At 36.7% G+C, this 15,041-nt stretch overlaps 1 long non-coding RNA gene across 3 annotated transcripts in view; it reads left to right on the forward strand.

Annotated features, from left to right (window-relative positions):
• The window catches only part of LOC108447357, a 174,469-nt gene that overhangs the window by 24,859 nt on the left and 134,569 nt on the right, over positions 1 to 15,041 (forward strand). For all 3 annotated transcript variants that reach the window (XR_001862890.1, XR_001862892.1, XR_001862891.1), the window contains 3 exons: positions 3,051 to 3,176; positions 4,804 to 5,037; positions 5,201 to 5,267. This is a non-coding gene — a long non-coding RNA (uncharacterized LOC108447357). The remainder of the gene's footprint in view (positions 1 to 3,050; positions 3,177 to 4,803; positions 5,038 to 5,200; positions 5,268 to 15,041) is intronic.

Here is a 15,041-nt window from a genome sequence, read left to right on the forward strand (position 1 = left end):
TTTTTCTTTTTTTTTAATCTTGTTTTTTCTCTTTTTCTTTCTCTTTTTTTTTGTTTTTTCAAAGGAGAAAAAGAGAAAACAAAGTCTGTCTTGCTATATTCTCACTCTGGAAGTACGAAGCAGCACTGAGATTTCTGTAAGAAAATGTTGATAACTCCATATGGTAGAAAGTCCACGTAAACAATGACTTTGAACAGGCCACATGCCGAGATACTGACACTAGGTTAGTGTAGCTATCCCCTCTAGCACAGCTGTAACTTATGCCAGCAATAAAGCCTTTCTGACTGTGTGTTATTCCCCAATTCTGAAAGCAAAGAATTTTTATCAATAACAGTACTTTTAGATTAATATATTTGCTTAAACATTAAAGCTTCTGCAGCGTAGCATTTAGCAGCACAGTTGAAATTAAAACCATGAATAAACACCCCATCTCAGATTGACATTATGTTACAAGCCACTCCTAATACAAATCTGACCACTATTTTACCACTGTCTATGCCACTAATATTGCCTGTAGGAATAAAATGTTTACCTGTACAGTGGGTCTGTATTTCAGACCCAATCCTCCCAAATGAGAGTGGGAGTCAAACCCAATGTACTGAGTCATGTTAAAGATCTTTTCAAGTCTGAGGAAAGTGTAACTCACAGAATAAATTACCGTACACAACATTTGCTTTTGGGCCAGTTAGCCAGTTACCACTTTGCAAGAATCATTCAAGTGCTCTTATCTCCTGTTCTAAAAGGCTTGCTTTGACGTGTTCAAACATTAGCTGCTTGTTACAGGAAGACTTACTTTCCAGCAATACAAAGATTCAGTCTTTCATCAAACTTTTCTTAGCGGTACATTTACTCTCCCTGAAAAAATTGTTTCTGTTGATACAGTTCAACTACACTGAAGAAGAAGAAAAAGTTCAGTTCTGAGCAGATGGTTAGGATGACTGACTGCAAGCCAGGGCTAAAAAATAACTAAATATTGCTTGTGTTAAGAGCACTGTAATTTCTCTATATATCTCACTTACGATTCCTTAGTTATTTGTTTCCTCCTCAAGAAAAACAGGAGTTAGGAACTATTTCAGGATGTTTTCTCTTTTTTTTTTTTTCTTTTTTTTTTTTAACCATGATTTTACTATCTTCTATTTATCATAGCATTTTCCAGCAACAGAAGGACCACGAAAAAGGTTTGTTCCATGATGTGAGAAATAGTTCTCCAGAAACAGGACTAAGATAGAAATCTCCCTCATCTTATGAGCATACAAGAAAAGACTCTCAAGAGTCTCAAACATCTCTTCATTCTCAAAAATTTCTTCCCACTGATTTTAGACAGCTAAAGGTTTAAGTCTTTGTTTGTGTCACTTTTGGCTGTTTCATTCTTAACATATTATGACTGATGAATAAGGCATGGAACGTTCCACAATATGCCAGCTGGGGCATTATGCAGCTGGACAAAATTATCCCCATTAGTTTAGTTTTTAGAGGATAAACCTTCTTGTTGTAGCTGAGAAATAGAGACATAGGACATAAATAGGAACATAACAGGACAAAATAATTCCATAAAACTAATGTTTTAATTTTGAACAAATGTGCCTTTAGCCAGAACGTTTGTGAGACGTCTTGTGATTACTGCAAAATGGGAATAGAAAGTGATTTTTGAATTCTGAAATATGGTGATTTAGAATAGAAAATCTGACTTTGAGTTACTTGCACTCGGAGAAACACAAAGTGTGATGTGTTCCGCTCCAACTAACCAACATAACAATATTGAATGCCAAACCTTGAATATCAAGCACTTGCAATGAAGTTCTCATAAATGATACACCTTCATTCAGGGAATAATTCTGAATAATAAATCTAAGAAGGTTGTAAACTGCTCTTGTACAATTCACAAATAGAAAAAGGAAATGAGGTTTGTCTAACAAATTATTTGGAGTGAATTATGCATCCAGCAGCTACCTTGAGTCCCTAATCTGTATTTTCTAAAATTTGTATGGGATATCTCCTCTAAAGAATTTGCAATATAATTACTTAGATCAGTCTTTTCCCAGCTGAATCATCTATGGCAGCATCAGTGTGCTTATGTATTCCTGGACAAGACTGCTTTATACACCTTTTCCTTATGCCACTTCCATATTACCTTTCTAAGCAGATTTGTCACCTGTTCTGGGAGACACTGTGGCCTCCATTTCCTTCAGTGACCTAAAATAATTAAGAGCTAAATCTCCTGTCTTCAAGGACTTTTGCATAAACTGAAATTTATGCACATGAGTAGCTTCATTGATTTTAGTGGGTCTATTCATGGGAGTACATTTAAGAAAACTTATTTGAAGTTTTGGGCTTTTAGGAGATTTGTCTTCTAATGTTACATGCTTCCTAATTTATCGGTAAATAGATTGGTTTTGCTCAGCAATGTCTGGAACATACACCGCTAACCAAAGGACCTAGGAATTATGTATAATAAAAATCCTCAATAAAATTAACTGATTTTTTTGCATTTATATAATTATTTTCTGCTAGATGTTTGTGATCTAGATGGAAACATATTAAATCAGAAAAAGACCCTGTGTGTCAGGATTTTCTTTTGGTTTTGAAGGGTACTTTGGTCAGATTCCCAAAAAAACTTCAGCATTTCATTGCAAATTACAGAGGCACTCGGTAGTAAATTTGGCTCTGAGCATTAAGAAAAATTGTGTATTTTTTCAGCCATTTGTGGGAGTAACATTGACACCAGAACAGGTATAAATGAGGATGGCTGTAATGCATTGCTCTGCTTGTAACATATACAGACAGCACTGGAGCGCAGCAGTCAGCTGAAGGAGCTGGCTTGTGGAAGGGAGAGGCGGAAGGAAAATCTAAATGGGTTAGCTGTTAAGAACAAGAAGCTTTTGATTTAAGAAATATTAAAAGTGAGTTCCTGGATTTTATTCCTGACCCACACCCAATTAATATATTTTCCAAAACCAAGACACTGTATTTGCAGGATTTATTTAATATTAATGGCTGTATTAAAGGGATAAACTACTACATGTAAGATGCTTTTAATTTTTTTTTCCCAGGTTTTGTTTCAAAAATATGGAAGCTGCTTCTGACCTAATTGACCAAAAGTGCTTTTCTTCAGGAAACAGTGCAAAATATCTTCTTTTTGAGGCGAATGAATTTGGGGACTGGTGAGAGAGAGAAAGGTAATATATGCTAGAAGAAGTGCCAGAATTTGAAATGGAAATGAACCTCCAGCATAACATGCATTTTGATATTGCTCATACAACCATTCAGAACTTGTACTTCTTCATTTGGATGCATAAAAGTAGTTTAAAATGTCTGTTACAAGTCTTTTCTTCCTGCTACTTTTCCAAATTTCTTGGAAAGAGTATTTTTCAAAGTTATCTTATGACTCTTAGAACTTTCTGCTTCTAGGAAATCTCACACCAAGATAAGCTTATTTATTAAATAATTTCATCAGTTAAAGAAAAAATGTTCAGAATAAATTATTTCTTTTTATTAGGTATTTTTGCAGAAACGTCCAAGTATCTTATCCCAAATCTACTCAAAAGTTTATTTTTCTTCCAACAGCAAAGTTCATCAGTTCACTTACTATGATAATTATATAAATATTTTAATCACCAGAAAAATTACTGTAAAGGACTAAGCCTATTATAAGAGAATAGTTATCACCTACCTGTTAAAGTATTTAATTTGGAGAAATTTTTCAGTAATGTAAAAAACCACAAAAATCACTAAAAGATTTTCTTACTGTGCTCACATGTTTCATAAACTAAAGGATTGCCTTTTTTGCACTTAAATTCTGATTTAAAAAACTCCAAACAATTTACACATTATCTCCTGGTTCTTCAAAGAATACTGAAACCCTTCCCAAGAGGTTGACCTTTCCCCCTGTGATCTAACCTCACTTTCCTCTCTTTTCTTCTTTTTAATAACTGCATGGACACCATTTACCGGATACAAGAGGAATAGCTTACATAAGGACACATAACCCAGGAATCATTTTAATATTCATGAGGTCATTGGCATTATTAAAGAAATTCAATAGGTAGTGAACATTGGACTGCGTTCCTCCACCATATACCTTTTATCTGGCTGTTAAAGTGGTGCATTACTAATGCAGTTTTAGCTTCTCCGTCTTTGGAATTGAACTCTTTGGTGGACATGTAATACATGCTCTAGATTCTCCAGTGTGCATACCTACATTAACATCTATAACTATTTATAGTTGCTACCAGGGTCCTAAGGAGATGAGAGTTCCCAGACCCAGCATGTTAGCTTTGAACTCACTAAAAGAAAGAAACAAATAATTTAGAAATTTCTCCCCTCAAGTCAAAATCTAGAGGCTCATTTCCCACATCAGATTTTTTTTTCAAAACTTGCTAGGAAAGGCCAGATTTAGGTTTCAAAAATCATGAGGTAAAAAGGAACCCCTTATTGTTACTGGGGTCTTTTTCTGTACAAATCTTGACATTTTCCAATTGTATCTCCCTACAAAACAAGAGATCATTTTAGGAATAAAAAATACAATTACTACATGAAAGGAAATTACATTCAAATGTTGTTAATTAAATGAGGGAGTGGATGTCAATGTTAATGTGTAGGTACATAAAAAGAACCTTATTTTGCAGATGTGTGACAGGGCTCCCCGAAGAACACAAGTTTTTCTATATAAATTCCATGGTAGTTGAAAGCTACATAATCAAAAACACCTTCTGAATTTGGCAGAAATTTAACATTGGCTGTTTAAAATAAAAGGTCTATATGGAAAGTTCAGTTTTGTTTTGTTGGGTTTTTTTATTCCCCTAGAGTGATTGTGGTGGAGGAAATATTTTTATCCAGGCCTCAGGAAACAGTGGTCTGGCTGCAGTGGTGCCGATGGTTACATGAACAGAATTTGCTCAGGGCAAAGCCTGCCATCACTTACGTCTGCCCCCAAACTCCTGGACTGCAAGAACTAATGTCAATATCCACCTGGAAATATCCTGTGAGGAAGGGCTGTGAAAGCTGCTACCCTGAAATAACCCTTCAAGCTCAAGTGAGGTGAGTCAGAAACATGCAAGTTATTGGTGTGGATAAGCAGAATCCTACTGAGTTATATTTCAAACAAAAAAAATCTACAAGAAGCCATCACATAACTCTCTAATATAAATGGACTAAAATGACAAGAAACATAGTTTTCTGATTAAGTCTTTGTGCTTTTCAGGTGAATACTTACAACAGAGGCAATGTGGCATCCTGAAGTTTGCAAAAATCCTGCAGATTTTCTGAAGGTAGTTTTACCAATTTTCATTCCTCTTTTCAGGACCTTACAGCCATTTCTCACTTGCCCCTTCTAATACAAGGAAGTCCGGTTCCTATTCCAGACCTGAAAATTAGTGCACATAAATCTGTAGATCTATCTGGGTTCTTCTGCTGTAAGTCTGCCCATTCTGAACACCTTACAAACTGGTTGTCTTTTTCTTGGCTTCTTCAGAAAATATGGAATGAAGATGTTGACATCAGCTGTCAGGCTTAGAGTGCACATAGTTTCTTAAGTCCCAAAAGATCTTCCATATATAAAGTTCACTTATAATTTATGAGTTTAATCAACACTCTGTCTTCGATAACCATTCAAACACAAGCAGACAACTATCTATACTGATGGGTTTCATTTATGAAAATATTCTTTTAGGATATTATATTTCACCTTTTCTTTTCTCTGTGTATTCCACTTTAGAGATACTTCCCATTGTGTTAGAGTTTAATTTTCTCTGCAGCCCAACTTTTTTATTAGACTTTTTTTCACAAGAAACCCCTAGCTTCCAAGCTGAAGAGCAGTAGATATTGCTCTATCTTCCACTTTCTTCACCATAAAATATGACAAAATGCACTCTATTTTATTTTTGTGTTGGTGGCTGTCCTGTACCTTTACTTGTAGAAGTAGCATTGTTTTCATTTTTGATTAACTTTGCTAGATGTCAGCAATCATCTCTTAGCTAAGTCATGCATATTTGGAAATACTTCAGGAATCTCAGAGGAACACCATACAGTAGGTCAGCAATAAATTTTGCAGGGGGGGGAGGGGGATGAGGGGCATGGAGGGAGGGGAAAAATACTGTTATAACATTACAGCTGATACCAGGCATAATTTTTTTAAACTGGCCAATACACTGAATTATTAATTCCATACAACTCAAACACAATATAGTGCATTAAAAACAGATGATAAAATAGGCTTTATTCTGGTTTACCTTTTTATTTGCCAAAGCAAGGAATTCCCACTAAAAAAGAATTAGTATCTGGAAAATTGCCTGGTTTTCAACCTGTGATGTTTAGCTGGTGGTATGGGGAGCTGAGCTTTCACTGTAGTCATGATGGATCAGCAGCAACTTTGGTAGCACTATTGGTAGACCAGCAAGAGTCTGAGACTCAGACTTCTTTTCTACATTCACCTTGCCTCAGACTTCATTTTTTCTTTCTTCAAATATTCTAGACAAAACTACTCAGTAGTATCCAACGAAGAGTCCAGGGAGATAGCCTTGTTTAGTATATACTGAAAAAATTCTGGCAGTCTTTCCTTTGAAGAGTTCCAAGTATTCTGTGCCTGAGAGCAAAGGCTTGAAGTTTTAAAAGGATTCACAGGACTGATATAAATCCAAACCCATTCTAGCTTGGACAAGTGAGGAACTTTTGGGAAAATATTTTCAACAGAGGTTTCACAGTATTACAGACACATGTAGGTTGAAAGGGTCTTCAGGAGGTCTCTGGTTCAACCTTCTACTAAGAACAAGTTCAACATCAAATTCAGAAGCCAGGCTGCTCAGGACTTTGTCTTGTCAGGTCTTGAAAACCTCTAAGGTTGGATTCCATGACCTTTCTGGGCAACCTACTCTAGTACTTTATTATCTTCAGTTAAAAATGTTTTTTCTTACATCCAGTCAGAACCTCTCCCTGTCCAGCTAAGGCCATTATCTCTTGTTCTCTAGCCATGCACCTCAGTGATAGACTTATCTCTGCCATCTGAGGAGCCTACTCATAAATGTTGAAAGGTGGCTGTGAGGTCACCCTGCAGCCACCTCTCCAGGCTGAACAAAACCCAGCCGCCACAGGTGTTCATTCTTTGTAGGGGCTGTTAGCCCTTGGATTATACTGATTTATGTCTTTCTTGCTTTGGGTTCCTAAAACTGAACACAGTATCTGGATTCAGCCACATACAGGAGAATAATCATTCCCTCAACATACCACACACATACACTTCCCACTGAGCAGTAAACTAGGGTGGATATTTAGGAAATAGGAAGCCTTTACTTTCTGAGATAGGGAGGCAGGCAACGGGCATAGCCAGTAAAACCAGCACAGAAAAGGTGTAAAAAAAAAGCCAGATGGGGATCTTCATGGGTAGAACAGAGATCAGGACAGCTTAAGGATGTCTAAGCCCAACTGAAAATTCTGAGATCACACTTTTACTGTGGACAGTGAATCTCATGCTGAATTGACAAAGGACAGTGAGTCAAAATGGAGCTGGGTTAAAGGACCACCTGTGAGGAAGACATTGAACTGAGAAAGCTGTGGCAGATTGGAATTTAGAGGGCATCAAGGTTTGGGAAAATGCAAGGTGACATCTGTGAAAATAAATAATATGTGAATACATAATCAAATGCAAAACATTATGCATATTTAAAAGGCAAATTTTTTTGAGTTCTTGACTATGTCATTAGAGCTTTTGGTTGTGTGTAGCGTGTATCATTAAAGTATATTTTTTATTTGCATCATAGCATATACTGTTATAAGCAGTTGACTTTAAATTCCAAATAAAACTAAGAGCAGCCTATTTCTCCACCTAAGTTTTATTGTCAAATAATGGAACATCAGCAGAGCTCTCTGAAGGAAACTCAAAACCTCAGAGGCTGTTCAGCCTTTGCTCTTCTTTTCAAAAGGGAGATTTTCTTTTAAAGGAAACACTGAAATTAAGTTTTCTACCTTTCAATTCCCTCCAGCTGGAATCAGGAGTCATAATCTCTGGCTTCTTGAAGAGCAAAACTTGTTTCAACCATTCACGAAGGTTACTATTTTATGCACATGAGTAATGCAGCCTCTGTAAGTTGAACATGATGTTATCTCTAGAAATGTTATGCATAAGATTTATCTTCAAAGATATTTCTGAACTTAACTTATGCATATCTTTGCACTTAAGTTTGATTTGATAACCTGTCAAACAGATCTAATTTGTTTGTGGTTTTCTGTGCTCTTCTCTGTACTGGGAAGTACTCTTTACTAAGTACACATTGGTAAAAGGAATAGTAAGTTTATTAGCACCATGCACAGTTCCTCAACAAGAGAGAAAGGGAGAAAATAAAAGGCTGAGAGAAGAAGCACAAAAAAATAACAGGAAGGGAAAGGGAAAAGAGAAGGAAAAGGGAAAGGGAACAGGAACACAAAAATGTAGAATATGACCATAAGTCTATCAAAGGGGACTTAGAATTTTATAAAGAGCCTTGAAATACAGTAGCAAAAAAAGGAATAAGTGTACAACCATAATTCAGCTTTCTTTTAAGACTGAATAGTCACTCTGGATGTTGAGAAGTCAGGTTATTGATTCTAAACCAATTTATTTCTTTTTAAAAAATGCCATGTGCTTGTTTAAAACATTAACTTGGTATCATTGTATCAGAACTCTACGTACTTTGGTTAAAAGTGTGCCACCTTGCAGAACTTGTAAATTCACTACTTCGTGCTTCCAATCTCTCCTGCGTGGTTTTTGCTGCTTAGCTGGATTTATCTCTTGTGATGTATCATTAAAATGAGCATCCCAAGCAGCACAACCAGGATGACCAGCAGAAGGAATCAGGATGAATCCTGGAATATGTAGTCCAGGCAGAAGCACCGTCCTATAGTGAAGGTTGGAAGCCTGAAGTACTGACCTGTCACTGACATGAGGCCACATGTCAGTATTTCCACAGAGAAATATTTTCTCTCTCAAGTGAATTATTTTGAGGGTTGATTTTTTTCATCAAAATGTCAACACTTGACACACATAATGTCAATTTTCCAGCCATTCTACAGTAAATTGCACCCAATACAAATGTATGTGCATCTCCTCTCTTTTTCCATACTAGCTGTTTTTTCAATAAGAAATTATGGAAAAAAGTCACGCTATGTCAGAATCTACAGGCACTAATAGTGGGATTCATTCAACAAAGTACAAAAATCTATAACTGAGACATCTGCTTCTGAAGTTGTCACCTTGGATTCTTTCCATAATCAGTGGAGAGAAATGGGCACTTTTAGGGTATGATTCATCTCATCCTGAAGTAGATGGCTAAAATAGGTTAGCTGAATCATGTTTTAAAAGCATCTCTTTCTCTCCATTGGCATTAGAGGGAATCTATGGTGACAACTTCAGACATTGACAGCTCAAGTTAAACAAAATTACTTATGCCTTAAGAGTTCATAGAGTTGTTATTCATAAACCTGTTCATTTTATTTGTTTCCAAATATATGATGACTTTTTGTTCTCCCTTTTTTCTCTGTTAAACCAATCTTTTTATCTTCATTTTTTTCCTACCTACATTGCCTTACACATCCTTTTTCTATTCCCCTCACCATCACAAAATCAGTCTTGAAGCCAGCAATTTCAAGCCAAAATCTGAGATAAATAAGTGCATGCCATATTACCAAAACTGTGAGATTCTGCAGTACTGCTCACTTTTCTTGTTAGTGTCACCACTAGTCTGTGGTCTTTTGAAATACAAGCCCTGCAACCAAATTATTTACACCAGTTTTCTGATATAGGAGACCAGGATGAGACAAAATATTTCCCTGTTTTTTCCCCTACCTGGACTACACAGCACCCTTTAACAAAGGATGTCGTTTAACATAATGATGAATTTCCAACTTCTCTGTACCTATCTGTGGATGCCACAGATTACAAAACTGTTCTCTTTGATGCCTTTGCTCACATATGAAGCAAAGATTTTCCAGTAATTGCAGTGGCTCGGGAGTGAATACTGCAAATACAAAGTCATATGATTAATAAAGTTAATAGGTGTTATAGTTAACACAACATTTCTGCGTTTTGCCATGCTACAATCCTATATGTACATGCCAGAGACAGTGATATCTCTTTTGAGCTCCTCTGGAAATGAAGCGTGAATGAAAGTCTAAACAGTGGTTGCAGATCTTTTCCATTAATTTCTCTAACATGTAGCAGCATTGCCTTAGCAGCATACTGAAGGAAAGCAAACAGCAATAAATCTGACTTCCCTCTGGGTAAACCCTGCAAAGGAATATAAAAGAGTGAGGGATGGGGTATGAATTTCGCTTCAATGCACCAGTAATCTGATTGGACTAAATCTGGGGTGGAAGACTCAGATTAACTCCCAGCTACATACTGCAGGTTTTCAAAAATTTCATAGTGCAAGAAGCAAAGAGGAACTCTTCTTGATCACAGGCACTTATCTTTCACACAGTTTTCCCTACCTTGAGCCAAATAGTTTCTCTGCAGCTAAAGTATATCTTCCTGAGAGTTATCTAATCTTGATTTGAAGATCTCAGGAGATGGAAAATCCACCACTTCCCTCTATAATGTGTTCTGATAGCTAATAGCTATCAACATTAAAAGTGTGTGCCTTATTTCCAATTTGAATTCATCTGGCTTCAGGCTCCAGCCTTTGGTTCTTATTATGCCTCCCTCCACTAGATTACAGAGTCCTTTCATATCCATTATTTTCTGCCTGAGAAGGTATATATGCCATAAGCAAGTCACCTCTCAATCTTCTGCTTCATAAACAGAAAGAACCAAATTTCTCAACAGAAGGCATTTTTTCCCATTTTTGAAACATTTCTGTGTATCCTGTCTACTGTTTCCAGTAGCTTCATTGAGTCTTTCAGAAAGTGAGGACTGCAGATTTGATGCAATGCTCCAGCATTGTCCTCCCCAAATTACAACAGAAAGATCAACTCTCCTGCTCCCTCAGTGACCATTCAGAAATCATGCTGGGGATTTTCTACATCATCCCATTCTGAACTATTGTTTGGTTGCTTATGAATGAATTTGGTTGCTACATGATTTCTATGTACTTTAAGCCACTGTTTTCAGTCATTCTGTGGTTTTCATCCTCACTTCTAGAAATGTAACTAAGGATTGGACTGTATCAAAAGTATCCTATTTCTAATAACTTAGTTTACTAAGCATTCTTTTCTACCTCCACAGAGTTCTCTTTGTTTTTTACCACTGACTTATCCATAAATTCTTCCAGGGGTAATTTTATGCTCACTTCTGGGCTGTTGACAAACATTTGCAATTATTCCTCTGGTACTAGTTCTTGTGAAATCAGAGGAGAAGCATCCCATGTTAGCTTTGCATTGTTTTGCATAAGAGTAGCAGCACGGAAAGGGGTCTGAAAGTAATATTGTCTCGTCACCTTCTATAGCAATTCTTATATGTTAGGACTCGTCCAGAATTATCACCAATGTGCTGAACATTTCTCCAGCTGCTCATAGGTATTCTTAAATGCTGGTTATCTAGTACTGCAGATTTCAGAATGTTAATCACTTGTATTTGTTGTTCAACACCCTCTTTGATTACTAATGGGGAATCATCTTCATTAGCTTTACACGATACCAGTAGGCCTGAACTTTTTTTTACCTTGAATGATTAAGTCGCCTAAAGGCATTCATTTTGATGCATGTAAAAGTATTGCAGAATTTGGGATGAACTGGATCAACAGCTGTAAGGCAACCAGGTATGGCAGGATCTAAATGTCATGCCAAAACCATAAATGAGTCTGCTTTCTTTAACATATACATATATATGTATATATATCAGTTACCCATGAGCTGGGGAAGGAAAGTTTAGATCTCCCTCTTCTTGACTGCAAATAAGGTTCCTGTTCACTTGTCTCATAGAAAATGGTGCAAGCACTGAGATAAAAGTGATTTTACTGAATAAATTCTGAAGTTTCACCACATTTTCTAAGTACCAAGATACATATTTGGCTATTAAGAGCAAATCCAAATGCTGTCTAAAACGTTGTACTTTTATATTCTGAAAATATAAAGAAAAAATGCACCTGTTCTTATTTACCTGAAATTAAATATATTCATTACCAAAGAACAAAAAATCAATTATCCATAAAACATACCTAAACGTATAATTTTACTTTATCAGATTCAACCTATAAATGTTTATAAAATTGGCACATTCAATATCATACTGAGCAATTTTTTGCCTTCAGCTTTCTGAAAGTTCTGCAATATATGTAGATTATTTTCTTTGGCAAAAATTAAGAATGCCATCCTGTTTATAGCTGTGTTTGTCATACATTTCTGCTTGGTTCCTCCAGACGCTTATATTAATTTCCCGTGTTTTATGGGTTCTAATGGGGTATACAAAGCTTAGGTCCATATTACATTTGTCAACACAAAATCTTCAATTAGTTATGCCATTTCGTATCATACATCTACTCCAACCAAAGTATCCAGGGTATCTACCAGGGTATCTACCCTGACCGTGAGCTGGATCCCCCTTGGTCAGTGCAGCTCACTGGTCTAGCAGAATGACGTCCCAATGCCCGTGTTCCACAAAAGCAAAACCTTCATCTTCAGACATACTGTGCAGCCAAAGTTTCAACAAGAGTGTTCTCTGTCTTTTGCTCTTTCTTTTGGGGTCAGAAAGATTTCCCAGACAGTCATGTTTATTACCTTCCTCACAACTGCGCTACCATCCTTTCATCTGCTATTTCATTTTATTCTGGTGAATACAGTATAAGTATAAAGACTTACTGATTTTGCCCATAAAGGTTCCCAGTTGTGGTATGGTTAACTTGTGGTTTGCTTTTCAGCAAAATAATTGAGAAATGTCTGGAGGTGATCTGAAGCAATATACAGCGGTGTTCCTGGTCTGTGTCTATACCAGTAACTAAAAGAGGTTCAGAAACAAATCTTTTCCCCAGAACCCAGTGTTACATGGTGAGGTCTACACTACTTATGACTTTTCCTTTTTTTGGGGCGCAGATTTGTCTTGAATCACCTTCAAACATAGTCTGCCAACCACTAAGCAGTGTAGACTTTCAGCGTCATATTTTCAGGACCACAAAACCGCATCCATGCTGTGCCTAACAATTAGCACACACACTCGCAATTCATTAAAGTCAGCCAACATACCTAGAAGCTTCCTATTTATTTAGCTACATAATCTCCACTTTTAAAGGGTGTTTATTTAGACAACTCAGAATTCATACCTTAAATGTCTTTGCTGGATCACTTTTGTATTATTTGATCACCTGTGGCTTAGACTTTCTAACACCTCCTTTTACCCAGGGTCAGGCTTATCTGAGTGTCATTACTGAGCTCCATTTCCTCAGTGGCATGAGAAGAGTTTATACCTGATAGGATTCAACTTCAGATTCTCCTGAAAATGGGAGACTTCCAATTGGGACTCTGTAGAAGGCACACAGATTTGAGCCACTGCATTAACTGCTGAGATGCACTCCTGGGGTAGGAGGAAGCATCCTGCAAGATCAGTGACTCTGGGAGCCTGGCTGAAGTGACCTGCCCAGCATTGCCTCCCAGCACTGTCCCAGGGAGATTCCCACAGTTACTTGGGAGCCACCTAGTCCAGGTGCCTTAAGAGATGATTTCCATTTTGTGGAGAAAACAAACAGAACAATAAAAAGACAGCTAACATGCAGTTCAAAGACCTTTGACAGCTTCCTCTGAATCATGCTCTACTGCAGCCCCAGACAGAAGAGTGGATTAGATAATATTGACAATCAGTGCCTGTTCAAATGCCCATTTTAACTGAAATAAGTACTGCCTGTACCAAAGAACAATATTTAGGATAGAAAAATTTCACCTGTCTCTATTGTTATGTAATGTAATATAAGTGCATATACTTAACTAAATAAAATGGTTGCATACCACCTTGCTTCTTATGACACTTATCACAAAAAGATACTCAGTGCAGTCCAGTACTGTGTTAGGGAAATGAGAGGAGCACTTATTCCTTCACATTAGTTAACATGTCAAAAGCTTTTTATCTCAAAGATATTAAATGGTAAGAACAGTGTGTTTCAACTTCTAAATTGTCATACATCAAAGATTTTGGAGGACTTCTTTTTTAAATTGACAGTTGTCATTTAATATACAGTATGATCCAAAGCATATTATTTCTGAATGTTACCAGGGAGATTTCATTGGCTTTTGTGACATTTCCAGTCTTTGGTATAATTGGCTAACAGCTTTTTTAACCTAATGTCTTTTAAGAAATAGTGTACCTGGTGGTCTGGGGTATCATATCTACTGTTTTCTCTTTTCTTTGTTGTCCAAAAATGTTACCGTAATGATAAAAAGTGACATTATTTTAAAAGATAAGAAACACCAAAATTATTTTCTGTCTGACCTTTACAGTTACCAGAACAAGCGGCTTCTGTTAGCAAAATAGTTCAAGCTTTTTATTACAAAGGATATTTGGCAGTATTCCATATGAAAAAAAATACATGTAGTTCTTGTCAAGGGAAGTCATTAAGCCCTCTCTCCTTATGCCATGCTAACATTTTAACAAAAATAAAATTCTGGGTATTTTAAGATAGAAGAGGAAGTTGACTGTGAGAGGCAGGGATATTTCACATAACACTCTTTATGAGTGTACTAATGCAGTTTTATGTCTTTGACTGCACTACTTTGAAGCAAATACGGTGGGTTTACCCAAGAGTTCAAGGAGATTTTGGTGACCTTCATTTCCCAGCTGCACATTTATGCATTCAGAGTTTTCTTCTTCACCCTGGTCTGTTTTGTTATTAGAATGATTCTCCTTCTTTAGGGGAAGCTGGGAGGTAAGACGGACAAATGACTCAATGGCTCAATGTGGCTAAATTGCTATACTTATGATTTTTAAAATAATTATAGTTACTCCTCATTGCTTCTGTTTTTTCCAGGTAAAGGCTTACAAATAAATTCTTAGCTCCACTCCATACCTCTCACTTTCAATTTTACAGGTTACCACAGAATTTGAGAGGTGAAAGTGCTTGAGATTTCAAAGTCGCATCCAGCACAGATCCTTTTAG

This window comes from Corvus brachyrhynchos, unplaced genomic scaffold, assembly GCF_000691975.1.
Source record: "Corvus brachyrhynchos isolate BGI_N302 unplaced genomic scaffold, ASM69197v1 scaffold83, whole genome shotgun sequence".
NCBI classification, from domain to species: Eukaryota; Metazoa; Chordata; class Aves; order Passeriformes; family Corvidae; genus Corvus; species Corvus brachyrhynchos.